At 45.7% G+C, this 15,712-nt stretch overlaps 1 long non-coding RNA gene across 1 annotated transcript in view; it reads left to right on the plus strand.

The window, feature by feature from the left end:
- Positions 1–352: 352 nt before the first annotated feature.
- Positions 353–15,712, plus strand: part of LOC128344413 (uncharacterized) — an 81,180-nt gene continuing 65,820 nt past the window's right edge. Inside the window, exons 1-2 of the long non-coding RNA XR_008315841.1 lie at positions 353–444; positions 4,837–4,993. This is a non-coding gene — a long non-coding RNA (uncharacterized LOC128344413). The remainder of the gene's footprint in view (positions 445–4,836; positions 4,994–15,712) is intronic.

A 15,712-nucleotide genomic window follows, 5' to 3' on the forward strand; every position in this document is an offset into this window, starting at 1 on the left:
AAGAATCACAGATCAATTTCAGAGAAAGTACGTTAGGAATCACAGAACCATTTCTTAGCAGTGTCCTTGACCATGAAGCATCTGAAGATTTACACCACAGCCCTGAACTACATAGAATGGGTCTGTGGAAAACCAGAAAAGAGGGGGGACAATGTTGCATATCTATTACAGCAAATGGAAAATGATATAACCCCTTTTTAAAATTCTTTACAGGTCACTGGTATAGAAGATTTGGAAAATATTTTCATACAAGTAATGAATGCCAGATTTGCTGATGGAAAAATCAACAGAGGCTGGCTCTTAACTATATTTCTGTTTGGTGCTCTGATTACAAAACAGTTACAGCCCCTACCATCCAGAGAAAACAGAAGCAGAATGGCACATTGTATTACAGATTACATTGTGACAACTAAAAATGATTCGATCCTTGTCAAAGGAGGATGGGTAAGTATATTTTATTTATTTATTTTACATTTATATCCCGCTTTTCCTCCAGGGAGCTCAGAGCAGAGTACATAGTTATGTTTATCCTCACAACAACCCTGTGAGCTAGACAAACATAATTGTGACTATGCGCTATGCATAGCGAGATCTTACATTGATTGATTGATTGATTGATTGTAGAAGAGCTGCATTGCAGAGAGTTGGTTTCAGCCTGTGAAAGTAAGAATTCTGCAGATCCAAGCAACAGTTAAAATTGAATTACATTTTATTTCCTGTGTAAATATGTATTTTAAGAATAAAATTTTAAAAAATGCTTGTGATTTAATTTTTAAAAGACCAACAAGGATGGGATTTGAACCCATGAGTGCATAGGACAAAGGAATAGCAGTTCTTCACCTTAACTACTCAGCCACCTTGTCTGATTACTTAGCAAGAACAGCTAAGTAATCTCAGTTAAAAGCTGAGCAACAGGCCCTTCCCACCACATGGGCTTTTGGGGCTAACCACTTTTTAAAACCATTACAACATAGAGCTTTTTCTCTAAAAACACAATTAAACTGGCAAAATAAAACTATTAAACAGAAAAATACAGGCTTGGAGACACAGCAAAAATTAAATTGCAGACTGGGAAAAACATGATACTAAACTAGCAAAAAACCAACACCCCACTTAATCTGCAATATGCAGCCCCTCAAAATAGATTCAAACACATTGAAAAACAAATCTCTGTTAAAAGCCCTCCCAGCCACATGGGGGCCTTGAGGCGGGGGAGGTAATAGTTTTTTAAAACAGTTAGAACACACTTAAACTGGAAAAATACTTGCTAAACTAGCAAACCCCACCCCAAAATAACCATTCTTCCAACTGCAAAAGAGTGGCTGCATGGCATGACTGTTTTTTAAAAAAAATCTCTTAAAAGAATGCCTCTTTAAAAAATATCTCCCCATATTTTTAAATCCAAACATTAAATTCCAATTAAATTCCACATCCCCAACCATGCTGAAAAGATTATAGCAAAATATTAAGCACCTCAGATGTTTAAAAAAGCCACTTTTTATTTTATAAAATAAATGAAACATCGTGAAAACACAGGAATTATCTGAACAAGGCAGCATGCCTGTGACCCTCTCCCACCCCTCCCAAAATAACCATGCTGTCAACTGCAAAAGAGCAACCCATATTCTAGGGTGGGGTGGAAGGCTGGGGGAGCCAAACTTCAGGGGTGAGGGCTATACACTGGTTCTGTTTGTAGAGGGGGTCACTTGACCCCATTCCAACCAATAAATTTACACAAAATGGCCACCAACCAATTATTATGCATGCGCAGTGGGACCTTTCCAGGTTCTGAAACCTGTTCCTGTTAGTCAGGGTCAGGGACGGTGCCACCATTGGGCGAAAGGGTTCAAAGAACCCAGGCTGCCCACCAATCAGGAGCCGCGAGCGCGGCTCCTGACATGCCCCTGCATCTGACGTCAGAAGCGGGGGGCGGGGCCAGGGGCCACCGCAGCCACACATATGGCTGCTGCAAGCAGCCTCGCCATGCTACTATCAGGCCGGCGGGAAGGATATCCCGCTGGGGGACTTACCCAGGACAGAGCTGGGCTTGCCCGCCGAAGCTACAATAGCCTCCCGCGTTCCAGAGCAGTAGTTCTAAAAATGCACACAGCACGCGTCTCCACTAACTTTCATTCAGACCAACAAGCTCCCATCCCCGCTGCTGATGTCTTATAAGCGATCAAAGGCTAGGGGAACTTTGGCTGCAACACTTGAACAATTCTCAGTGGCAGCACAAAACTGGAGTATATCCTCAGGGGCGGATTAAGCTTTTCCCAGTCCACAGTCAAAAATCACCCATTTACCTTAAAAAGATAAAAAGAAAAAAGCGCTTCTGCGCCCTAGCTACGGAGAGAGGGAAAGGTTGCCTCTTTTACCTTTGAAAAGGACACAGCGCGGCGGGACGAAGGAAGGCGGTGAATGCCTTCCAGCTCCCCTCCTGGCCTTCCTCCCAGGGGACTGCACGGACTCTGCTGTGCAGCCCATTTTTGGCCTTCCGCCAAGTGAGGAAAGCTATCCATTGCCTGGCAATGGCCCCATATTGCGGACTAAGGAAGGGAAGTCCTGGGAGCAGCAGCAGCGGGGAGGTGGTGGGCAGCAACAGGGGAGTCGTCGTGTTTGCACACACAGCTGCTGCTGGGGCAGCGGCAGCAGCCACCAAAGGTGCAGAAAGGCGTCGTCTTTTCAGGCAAGCTGCCTCTCTCTGTTCAGCTGAGGAGGCTGGAAAACGAGCTGGAGCGGCAACAGAACAGCAGCAGCAGCCTGCAGGGTGGTGGTCTCCTCGGGAGAAGCAGACTGGCATGGCTTGGGAGTTAGGGTGAGTGAGTGGTGGGCGGCGGAGGGATGCTTAGCCAGACATACGGAGGAGTGGGGAGGGCAGAGAGAGGCAAGCAGGCTCCTTTCTGAACGGGGCTGCATGGGGAGACCACACCCCCTCATCTGATGTCAGATGTGGGGCGTGGCTAGCCAGGCATGTCTGACATCAGAAGCAGGGGGCAGGGCCAGCGGGCCGTGGTGGTGGCTGCACACAGGCCGCCACCAGCCTAGCTCCGCTCCTGGTCAGGGTGATGAGGTGTGTTCATAGAGGGGTCATATGCCCATCTTCAGGACATGCCTGGACATATTCTAGGGTGGGGTGGAACGTTGGGGGGCCAAACTTCCAGGGCGAGGGTGTACCCCTGGTTCTGACCCTTTCCCCTCTCTGACCATTTCCAGTGATGTAAGGACCTTCTAACAGCTCCACACCCCACGTGACTGCTATGACATCACCCCAAAGCCATGTGCTTCTGTTTATACACAAAAGCACGTGGAGTTTGACAGCTAGTATGTCACCTAAACTGCTCACACCCGCCTCAGCTCTGGGGTGGGAGCAGTCGCGGTGGCCAACCAGCAGCTTGCTCCACTAGGCGAAGCTACCTGCATCCCCCCTCAGCTGGGGGGGTGAGTGGCAGCACCCAGCATGTGGCAAGCAGCCTGCTCTGCTCGGCGAGGCTACCTGCCTGCCTGCCTCAACTTCCGGCGGGGGAGCTGAGGGGGTGCTGTCTGCCGCCGCCATTGAAGAGAGCGCCCACCCAGGTGTGTCAGTTCCTCTCTTTCTCCCTTCCAGGTTTGCCACAGGATTTCCTTTTGCTCCCCCATTAAAAAAATTTTTTTTTAATCACATCACATACACTCCACAACTCCATTGGCCCAAATGGAGCAGGAGGAGGGGCAGATAGATGCGTTTCAAGGAGAATATGGACACTCCTGCTTGGAAAATACATTTCAGGGGATGGAAAATATGAATGGCCACCACCTTACAACAAAGCATTAAACAACCCTTTACTCTCATTTTGAAACCATTACACTATTCCATCACAGTTTGCAACACATTAACCATTGCAAATTTTGTAGTCTGGAAAATGTCCTGGTGTCCATGTCTCATTACAATAATGCTTTTTCTCTAGCTTTTTCTGTTTCATCATCAGATTTACAGCCATTTCCTAGTCCATCCTTTCCTTTCATCTCTCCCTTTCTTCATGCATGTTACTTATTTCCAATATCAAAAACAATTTTGTATTATCATAAAACATCATTTATGTTCATGGGGGAGGCAACTGACTTGAATTACAGCTACATGATTCTGCAATAAGGACAATGTGTGACTTTTTAATTGACATTCCCAGGGCAGAATGTTGCTCTGTATAGCTGTATTTGGCAACAGCTTTCAAGAAAGCAGAGCAGCAGTCCCAGGGCTAGACTTGGAAAAGAATATTCTCCAGTGCATTAATGTGACACCCCTACTAGGGTTGGAACTCCCTCCTTGGGAGATTGCCGGGGGCTGTCAGGCAGTCAGACCTCAGCAGGCAACAGAGTGGGGAGGTTGCAGCCACTGTTTTTCCCTGCCTTCCTCTGTCGTGGCTGGATGGGGTTCAGCAAGTCCCCCTTTCGGCTCCCTATATTTCTCCTACAGCCCAGCAAGGGCTCTCCCATCCTCCACAAACTCCGTGGCTCCCTGTCTCATCATCGGCCACTGCTTTATATGCCTTCCTGCACTCTCAGCAAGTCTTGTGAGAACCCGAGGTCTCATCCATCTTGTGATATGCTGGGCTCCTGCAAGATCTTGCAGCCAGATGTGCCCTCCAGGTAGTCTGCCTCCCCACCTGCCTCCACCTGGGCCTGCTGCCAGCCCTCCTTCTCTTGTGTCGGGACCAGGTAAATCATGCCACTGCGGTCAGGCTTGGCCCGCCAAAGCCATGGATGGTGTGAAGGCGTGACAATTAATTATAATTGAAGAGAATATTTCAGAGAATTATTCTATGAATTCTATTAAGTGCATTGGATAATATTCTTTTCCAGGTCTAGGACTCCCAGCTGTTCCATGGATATGAGAAGAGCTCTATGGACGGTGAAATGCAAAAGGTATCAAGCTACACCTGAGAACCTGGGAAACCTCCATACATCGTGGATGAACCCATTATGGAGGCTTCAGGATCCAGTTCCATGACATGGAAATGTAATGTAGCTTATTTAACATCATTTCTACCTATGCAATTTTAAAACAGCCTGTTAGAAAAGCAAAGGTTTAAACTGTAACATCAACTAGCTTGGTGGTAAACAGCAGAGAGATGGGAGGAATCTGATCATTTCAAAATACTGCAGAAAAGAACCTGCATCGGGGTGGGGGGGGTGACACCATCTCACGGACATATTATGAAGCTGCTCTCAGCTCATGCTGGATAGGTTTTTCAGCCAGCTCCTTAACTATTCTCTTTCAATGCTGGATAGAGTTAGGTAAAACTGGTAAAAAATAATTCTGTCTTCTGGATCTGTGAAGGGGATTTAAAAAGAAAATCTGATTATTCATTGGAATTCTAATCAGTTTCATTTGCACGGCCATTCCTCCCTCTGTTATTGATTGCTCATTTCACATAAAGGCCCCAAATGCATTGTAGTTTCACTACAGTGTCTGTCTGTCACTCACTGTTGCACTACATTGCTAGTTCTGTAGACTGAGGCTATAAAACAGATGTTCTTGTACAAAAGTATTAAAATACAGTCTTGCAAGGATACACAGCTATCAGAACACAGCATGTCACTGCTGGGTAGGAAAAAATAAGCCCTGAGCACTTCCTGAATTAGGCACACAACATGAGACTGAAAACTGTAGATTTTGTCTAGTTGTTTTGGAACACTACCCTTCTTGAACAGAGTTTCAAATTTCAAACCAAATTCTGAATCCAGCAGCATCCCTTTATCACAGGCAGCTAGCAGGGGCAAAGCTACAAAGGTTATCCACATGACTCTGTAACCAGGGTGGAGATGGCGGGGTGGGTAGTGGTGCGAGGTAGGATCACATCTAACTTCCCCACATTCTATCATTTCCTTTCTTTGGCTGCACCACTTTCTTTGGCTATGCCCTTCTTTTCTTCGGTGTGGCCATCTGGAGGCTGGGGAAACATAACCCAGCCTCCAGAAATCCCACAATGCACTGTGCAAGGTGCAATGCACCATGCACGATGCAATACACCGTGCAGTGTATTGGGGGATTTCCCTGCTGCCGGGTGCTCTAGCTGCCCAGCTCTGTGGCTGCTTGGGCTGCAGGTAACCCAAGCAGCCACATGACCAGGAACTGGGGTAGAAGGGTGCTCTAGCCCAGGTAAAAAAACTCAGGCTACCAAGCAGAGCAGCAGCAGGATCAGGACCAATCCCAATCCCAGATAGGGCTGTGCAAGCCTGACTATGGCTGCTCGTGTGCATGCCTTCACAGTTAGACAAGGGGTGGGGGGAAATATCCCTGGGACCATGCGGAAGGCAGGGCCTGCCAGCTGGGTGACATCTAGCTCTTTGCTCTCCCCCCTCATCAATGGTGGCACCATTTTTTAAAAAAGTTGAAAGAGGGCACAGAAGGAGCAAAGTGCACTTCTGGGTGGGCAAGCGGTGTCCCACACATTAGATTTGAAACAGAAATAATAGAATATTTCACATTAATAATCCTGAACATATTTTCACTTACATTCTGTTGGGTAGGCAGGTAAGGGGGGCTACTTTTCGGGGGGGGTTGCCCACCCATGCCCCTTATGCCCCTGGAGACACCCCATGCCCCTTATGCCTTTCTGAAGAAGAAGGCAGGTTGGGCAGAGGCTCAGCTTCACGTTTTGGCCCATTCCAACCTTGCTATGCTCCTGCCAGCTAGTATTGCCCTTGTCTGATCCCATCAATTGTCTGTGGTATCATTCTGACCCACTCTACAGTGACTTCAAATCTTGATTCCAGTTAACAGAGAGAGAATGAGGTAAGGGACATTGGTTTTTTGACCAATCTAAGCCACTGTCTGTCACGAACTCACTCAACAGAAGACGCTGGCCAGAAATATATGACACAACAGCCAGTAGCTCAAGTTCTAGTTTAAACAGTCTCACCAGGAATACAGAAGTGAGGAGTGAGAAGCCCAAATTCCAAAGTCACAATCTCTCTGACAAAAGCTCCAAGCAGATTTGATGTGTTGTTTTCAGCAGTTTGTTCAAGGCACAGGCTGCCCGATTTATAGTCAGCAGCCATTTGCACTTAATCAGCACTCCACCATCACCAGCTGCCATGGATTCAATCCGGCTCCTGTCTTCTTGCCAGCCAACAACTCCTCCGTAATTCCTTCACCTACTACTGACATTTCCCCGTTCTGCGTTCTCGAGGAGATAGCGGCCGTTCAAACTCTGGTTCAGATCCTGACCCTTCTCTCCAAAGATCACCCGGCCCTGCTGGCCCCTCCTGTGCCAAACACTCACCCTGGCCTGTCTCAATTACCTCTCCATTCACATCACCAGCCTGCTCCTCCTCAGGCGCCTCCCTACTTTCTAGTCAGTCATCTGCCTCCCACTCCTCTCCAATGTCCTCGAGTGGGGGCATGATGACACTATCCATCCATTCCTATTTTTCTGACATTATATAGCATATACCAGTGGCTCCCAGTCTGGGGGCCTCCAGATGTTGCTAAACTACAACTCCCATCTTCCTGAGCCACAATAATTTGTAGCTGGGGCTGATGGCAGGTGTTGTTCAGCAGCATCTGGAGGCCCCAAGTTTGGGAACCATTGGAATATAGTATACCTTAACCAGAAGTAAGAGAACCAGATGTGCTCGCACAGGGAACCCAATTCAGACCTAAAATGTATTGACTATACTGGTTGGAAAGCAATTATATTCTATATTGCATGCCACATGTAATACCACAAGACATCCAAAGGGAATGGGATGTTTAATCAAGGACCTTCACTTACTGCCTTAAACTAATGAAGCTACTAAGGTCAAGGCAGAAGCACTGGCAGATATATGTAATGGGAAAGGCAAATTGCCTGCCTTTATTATTTAAGCACAGTTATTAATCCTGCCCTACAAGTGCACTTCTCATGTAAAGAACAGAGGTCAGAATGACTTGCTTTGTAGCACTTTTATTGAAAGCAGGAGAGTAACAGAATTTGAATTTACACAGTGTACCCAAACCAAAAGGTAAAATATAGAAAAATAACAGTATAAACACAGAAAACCTGTTTGACTTTTAGAATATGCCTAACTGCAAAAAGGAATGATGCATTGAACTAAGAGCAGCAGCTAGCAAAAGACATCTGACAGGAGTAAATGGAACAGTCTCCGTTTTCAAATACTAATACAAACCATTAACAGGAGATATCAAGTCAAGAACCCAGATTATTTCTGATAGCTGATAGTACTTTGGCTGAGCTATTTCATGCTTCACTCCCTAAAGCCTGATGGTCAAGGTAGAAGGAGGTGTGGGGTGGAGAGAAGTAACAGACAAAGATTTTGAGGGTTTTGAATTGTAATTAAGTTTAGAGAAGCACCATGAGCCTTGAAAATATCACTGAGAACACAACAAGCAACAGGCAAGTGCCTGCATCACTTGGACTCTTCCACGGTCACGTCCAAAGGAGAAGATGCACACAAGTTTCTGCTGCTTCCCAGGCTACCTTACATCTGTAGACATGGCCTCATGCAATTTTCACAGTGCCACCTTCTGGCTACCTCTTCCATTCCAGGAAGAACCCATCCCTTTTCATTATCATTTTTGTGGCATTTGGGAGAAAAGGTGGACTCTTCTCAGAATGCAAGAGCAGGTGGCAGTGTGAAAGGTTCTCTGCTAAGTATGTGTACAGGGGGTACAAGCATGCTAGCAAGCAGCATGGAAGCTTGCAGCAGCATGTGTATAGGGAGCAAGATGACACTTGGAGCTTGTCTTTGAACATTCTGCAGTTTATTACCATCTGGAAATGCCCTGAATATTGGTCCTTTGGTCCTTTGGCCCTTCTCTAGCTCAGTATTGTCTACACTGACTGGAAGCAGCTCTCCAGGGTTTCAAGCAGGGTTCTTTCTCACCCCTACCTGGAGATACCAGGAATTGTACCTGGCACCTTCTGCTTGCAAAGTGGATACTATTGAACTACAACCCCTCTCCATAATCACAACTCTCCATAATCACAACTCAGGACCTTCTGTATGCAAGGTCCCACCCTAGTGTTTTTATTAATTTATTAATTAATTATTATTATTATTTATTAATTAATTAAATTACTAACTGGGGATCCCCTGCTAACTGGGCAAAGAGGCACTTTTTACCGTGGTGATTCTCTTTATTTAGCAGGGGGAGAGTAACTGGCCCTATCCACCCCCAGCACAGTACTTCCAGTGACTGTTGCTGGTGTGTGTCTTATGTTTCTTTTTAGAATGTGAGCCCTTTGGGGACAGGGAGCCATCTTATTTGTTATTTCTCTTTGTAAACCGCCCTGAGCCATTTTTGGAAGGGCGGTATAGAAATCGAAGAATTATTATTATTATTATTATTATTATTATTATTATTATTAAATAAAATTATAACTAAATAAAATTCTAGATGGAACAAAAGATTTTCCATTCATTCGTAGCAAGCCCTGTAATGTGTGCCACAATTCAGAACTTCCCAAAGGGAATGGTGAGGATAGGGGCCAGAACAGTCAGAATAGGGGCTGACTTTTTCAAATCCCCCATTGATTTTTCTGAACATGCCCATTGCTGCTGAGAAGCAGATGGTTAATCACACGGTGGACTTTGCTGCCAATGTGCTCGCTGCATTTCCCATTATCACACACTATGACAGCGATCTAAACAAGAGCAGCAACCGCAGCTGTGCCAAGTTGCCTCGTGCCAGCGGTGTCTTCAGTGCTTGCTACAGCCAAGCAGAAGTAACAAGAGCTACGGGAACATAGGCCTGACAGACCAGGGAAGGGTTGTTGGAGTGAGCAAGGAGCTGGCAGTGCAAGAATCTCTTCGGCTCTGACTAGTTTAACAGGGCCTGACATTAGAAAGTACAAGGCACACTGCATAACTTGCCAGGTTTTAGCAAAGGAAGCGAGATCCTCCTTTCAGTGATAAATTGTTTCTTTGTTTGGAACAGAAGGCAATAACGGGGAGAAGAGGAGAGATAGGAAAGGTCAGAAATACACAGCTAAGTTTCACCTGCAGATAGGGGTGTCAGTGTTTCAGTTCAAACATGCCGGCACCAGGGTGGAGTCAGTGGGACTAGCGCAGAGGATGGGCCTATTCCCACTCTAGCCAGTATAAACATGGACAGTATGATAGAGTAGGTAAACATAGATGATTTAAACAAATTAAAAATAAGTTCTTTTCATATGAAGTTGTCTTATAGAAAGTCACTACCATTGGTGTAGCTACATTGTCTGGCAAGGGTTCTCAGACAAGGGTCTTTCCCAGCCTTATTTGGAGATGCCAGGAATTGTTTGCAGGACCTTCTGTATGCAAAACAGGTGCTTTACTACTGAGCTACATCCCCATCTTCTAAGCTATGCCCTCATCTATTTTCATTCAAACCTTATCCCCCCCACCCCCCACATTAGTATATGTTTCCTTTTTTGTGAAGAAAAAGAGAAGACTGCCACATGAAGACTGGCAGCCCACAGGAATAAAATAATGTGGTTTTACAGCTCTTACACAAGCATCCATTAAGAGGAACCAAGCCTCAGTTTGCCTATGGACAAGGCCGAATATCAGGGTATCAAATTGCAGCCCTCCAGCCGCTGGACTACACCTCTCATCTTTCCCAGTCCCAATGGCCAGTAATCCCAGATGATGGGAGTTGTAGGCCAACACTTGCAGGAAGGCTACAGTTTGAGACCCCGTCTCTATATGGCAAGAAGCCTCCAAGAGGCTGTAGCAGCCAGTGGTTCCCGCCTGCTCACTTCTCCTCCCTCACTCCTCCAGCACTCCTCACTTATCCTCCCTCCCTGCCTAGCTGCTTGAATTTAGAGCATTAAAGAGGAACAAAAGCTGCAGGGACTTCCTTGTTTGTTTCTGCAACTCCAAGAAGCTGGGCATTGCCTGAGGGAGGATAGGTGAGCCAGCAGGAGGGCACATGGCAGCAGCATTGAGAGAAGGCTTGACTCTCTGTAGGTGACTGTGGCAGCTGTTAGAGCTGCTACAATCATCTGGAGCCTTTCCTCTATGTGGAGCTTCATTCACATGCTCCTGTATGAGCTGGGACCAACACTCTCAGTTCGATTCCCAAGGCCCTCATTCAATTTTAGTTCTAGTTATCAAATCTTTACTGCCAAACTAAGCTTCTGTGCCTCATGTAAAGCCATTTTCTTTTTTGGCTTTTTTATATAGCCAAGCACATGCTCAAAGCGAAGGCCATGAGTATAAAGCCATGCATCATCATTCCAAGGGGGCAGTATATCTTCATTTCATGTCATGATTATTCAGTTCTGCTCCTGCGGTTTTTGCGTGGCTAACATACCCATGTATCACTACTTCATGCTGTTTGGTTTTTGTTTTGCATCTCTGAGCTAAGAAGAAGATGAAGCTACATAATAAATTCCTCCAGCATTTACTCCTCTTCTCCCCCCACCTTTTCCAAGAACAGAAGCATATCTGCCTGCAGCAGCTAGTACTCTCTCTGCAGACAACTCCTTCTCCCCAACTCAACACTAATTCTTTATCCTGATTCACTGTACACCAGCAGGGCATTCACGTGTGCCTCCTCTGCAGCATTAACTTCTTTTTCTGGAACTTTCTAATTGTGCAAAGAGACCAATGTCTGAAAATATGGCTTCCACATGTTGAACTAGTTTCAACAAAACAAGGATATGTAAGCCCACCTATCACTGACCCAGCATTTTAAAATGAGTGCCCATTTATTAGACACTGCCTTCCAGGCAGAAAGTAGACCCAGAATGAGTTTGCTTCCCAAAATTATCCTCAACCACCTTCTCTGCAAGCTTCGATGCTGAATCTTTTGCAAATATTGTCTGCCTGGTCCAGTGTTTGCTATCTGCATTTAGCATCCTATGATATTTCATTTCAATATTTGGTTTTAGAGAGTTGATATTTGACAGTATCTGAGATTTAACATGTAGTCCTATTTACTATCTGACAGCATCTGATCTCTGACAACGATATTTCATACCTCATAGCATTTGATAGCTGACACGCAATTTGATAGTGTTTGATAGTAGACTTCTTCCCAATCAATCAAGATGCCAACAAGTCTAAAGTAAGTGATGAGGAAAATTTTCACATTCAAAATATTATTTCAGATATTGAAGTAATAGGCACACCTGTTCACCCCTTGCAAAAGGTTAAACAGCATCTGAAAATGCATCTTTTTATCTTGAGCATTTGTCCTCTGATATCAGCTTCTTTTTTTCCTCACCTTCCTTTTGTGTCCCTTCCCCTCTCCTAGCTGTCTTTTCTTTTTAAGGTTACCAGTTGTGGGCACAATTTTCTTCTTTTTAATGTAATTATTGGATGGTCCCCTAGTACCCAAGGTTTTATTATCATCATCATCAACAACAACAACAACAACAACAACAACTGCTATTACATTTCATTTCACATGGTCAAAATTTGGGTAGTAAAATTGTGAAGTGTAGAAAATTTAGAATATTTGTGAACAATAATTTCTACTTGTGCATGAAGCTACTAGAACTAAGACTACCATGTGGAGCAATTTATTGTGGCCGGGGATGGTGGGAGTTATATTTCAGCAACAGCTGGAGTGCAAGGGTTGCCTACCCCTGATCTAGAGGCTAGTGATGAATTACTTTTCATGGACAGACTCTCAAGTCTACAGAGGCCAGACCAGAACTGAAACTGCCACAAACCCCTGCTCGGAGATAGCTTACAGCCCCTCATAACTAGACAGCACAGAGAAGGCAGGGGGAGAAGGCTAACATTCAAATATTACTGCTGTTAGCCAAGGTATGAGAAGAGAAAGCATAAGAAACAAAGTGTGGAGAGAGAGAAAGCATCACCTTTAATATGTGGCAATGCACTAATAAGAGAGACAGCCCAACAGGTCTCAAGTGCTCAAATTTCACCAAACTGTGAGTCCAACATATAAATGTTTAACTTCTGACATTGGCTTACATCCAGACTAAATTACACTGGATAGTCCTACTGAAATTTAGTAGTCCTTCAGAGTGACTCCTGAGTAGGAGTAACTTCATCTGGATGTCAGCTATTTTGTTTCAGCTCCATCTTTAGGTTATGTAACTAGTGCTGCCTTCCCTGGCCATGCTGTAGGACCTTTACCACTATGCAGGTAAACTGGAGACCAGCACAGGTTCTGCTCATGCTCCAGATGGCTTTTGGGGATTAAATGTGCCAAATGAGGAACACAGAAAAAAGCCAAACTGATTCACCAGTGTGCTTGCGCTCTCTCTCTCTCTCTCTCTCTCTCACACACACACACACACACACACACACACTCATTTCCAGCATGTCTGTCTTGGTGTGTAAAGAACAAAATTACTTGCTTTCATATTTCATGAAAAATAGCTTTTGCTTTTATTAATTTTTATTAATATGGCATTATTCTTTTGCGCAAGGGCTGAATAGAAAATAAGCCCATTTCAACCCATTCAAGAGTGAAATTAAGTTGAACAACAAAGCAATTTCTATTAGTGGAGGGAGGGAGGAGGAGGAAAACCAAATTAGGGATGAATAGAGAACTCACAAAGGCAGAGAAGTGTGTCAGGCAATAGTGAAATTAAGAAATAAAAGCAGCTGCTCAGGCACCAGCAATACAATGGCACTGAGTTACACCTCACTGTGACAGTGTTTCCCTTAAATAATATATAAACATCAGAAAGCTCAAGAATTATGGTGAAGTTTGGAATACGAATATGATGAATATTTTTATACCACTTGGCAACAAAAAGTTCCCAAAGCAGTTTACATAGATACTAGCTGACCCCGCACAGAGCATCTGTGCGGCGCTTTGGGGTCGACTGTTTTCCCCTCCCTCTTCCTCCTGCCCTGGTCTCTCATCTCTTCCCCTTCCCTCCGACCCCACGCTCGCCAGCCCTCCCCCCTCCCCACGCAGAGCTGTGGCGGGCAGCCAAGAAGGGCCCCGCCGCCGCCGTTTTTTCTCCCTCCCATCCGCCTGCCTCCACAGCTTTTCTCTCCCCCCCTCTGCCCTCCCGCTGCTGCCTTTCTCTCCCCCCACCTGCCGCCGCCTTTCTCTCCCCTCGCCCGCTGCCGCCTTTCTCTCCCCCTCGCCCACCACCTACCGCCCACTGCCCACCGCCACCTTTCTCTCCCTCCTCCTCTGCCGGCCGGCCGGCCACCACCAGCACTTTCCTCCCCCTCTCTTCCTCAGTCCTCACTTCGGAACTCTTGCAGCGTGTTGAGAGAGTTCCACCGCCAAATCCTGGGCACGCATGTCCCAAAAGAATTAAATATATCTATAAATATATAGATAAATAGATAATTAAAATGGCTCCCTGTCCCCAAAGGGCTCACAATCTAAAAAAGAAACAGAAGATAGACTGTTCACTGAATCACTCCTAACAGCCCACATGTGCATGGGAATACCCAAAAGCAGTGCACTTAAATGCTCTATGACACTGAGTGATGCTGCTTCCCATTCTCCCTCCTCCTGTCTTTTGATGAACCCTCCCTCCCCCACCAGCTGTGAGGTAAAATTAGAACCCTGATGATTAGAACCCTATGCTTACCCGCCAAAGAAAGAAGGCCCCAGGGAATGGGTACTAAGATTTGTTTGTTTGATTGATTGATTTCTATACCGCTCTTCCAAAAATTACTCAGGGCGGTTTACACAGAGTAATAATAAATAAATAAGATGGATCCCTGTCCCTAAAGGGCTCACAATCTAAAAATATAAGGTGGGTGTTGTCGAATGGCAGTGAAGCACAGTGAATTATTCCTTCCACTAATCCTCCTCACCGTTGAAATATCTGCACCAGTCTGCCTCTGCACTGTGACTGATATACTATTAATAGAAATCTGGACTCATTTTGGCAGGAAACTTTATTAATTCCACACTGGAATTTTCAGGAATTTGTTGTTTACGTTCATGTCCTCCATGCTGGGCCCCAAATAACAATGAAACTAGCTAGATCTCATCATTCCTTTTTTCTAGCAGAAGTGTATCTAGCCTATGCATGGCCTCCAGTCCAAAGATACAGAATCCAGCCTTCCTCTGGGTCCTGTCGGTCATTTGAACTAGACACCCTGCCACCTGCTCCTTCCCCTGCTAGGGTTCAAGAATGTGATCACCTTGGAGTCAGGGTGCTTTTGGACCTGGACATTGCTCAGATATAAGGCAACTTTCAAAGCAGGTAGTAGTGCCATTCCACTTGACTGGAAAGTTCCCCTAACCCAGTGTAGATTGTAGGCAGGTTGGACCTTTGAGGTATGACTGAAGATCCCAGTCCTGACATCATCTCCACCTCCCTTGTAGCACCACCCTTCTTCCCCCTTGCCAAACTAATCTCAACTTCTGAGATGCCGCTGGTGCCGCTACTTGGTTTTGTAGATTGGTGGCAGTGGCAGCAGTGAAGGCGGAGCTTACTTACAGCAGCTACCACTGCAGACACCCTCCATCCTTGCCACTGATGTTGATTTACAAAACCAAGCAAAAGCAGCAGTTCAAAAGGTGACGCCAGCTTGGTGAGGGTGAAGGGGGCAGTGCTGGTAAGGGAAGCAGTGGGGCTGATATCAATGTTGGGGCTGATGTCGGGGGGGTGCCCGAGGATGTCTCTCACCTGGGATGCCGTTTGGGCTCGGATTGGTCCTGCACAGTAGAGCTGCCAAACCTCTAGGATTGTCCTGGAATCTCCAGGATCAATCTCCAGCTGCCTATTAAAAGCAATCCTGTGGATTCTCATGGCTTGGTATTAGAAAAAAATATTGAGAAAAATCTCCA

Source organism: Hemicordylus capensis, chromosome 2 (assembly GCF_027244095.1).
Source record: "Hemicordylus capensis ecotype Gifberg chromosome 2, rHemCap1.1.pri, whole genome shotgun sequence".
In the NCBI taxonomy this organism is placed as follows: domain Eukaryota; kingdom Metazoa; phylum Chordata; class Lepidosauria; order Squamata; family Cordylidae; genus Hemicordylus; species Hemicordylus capensis.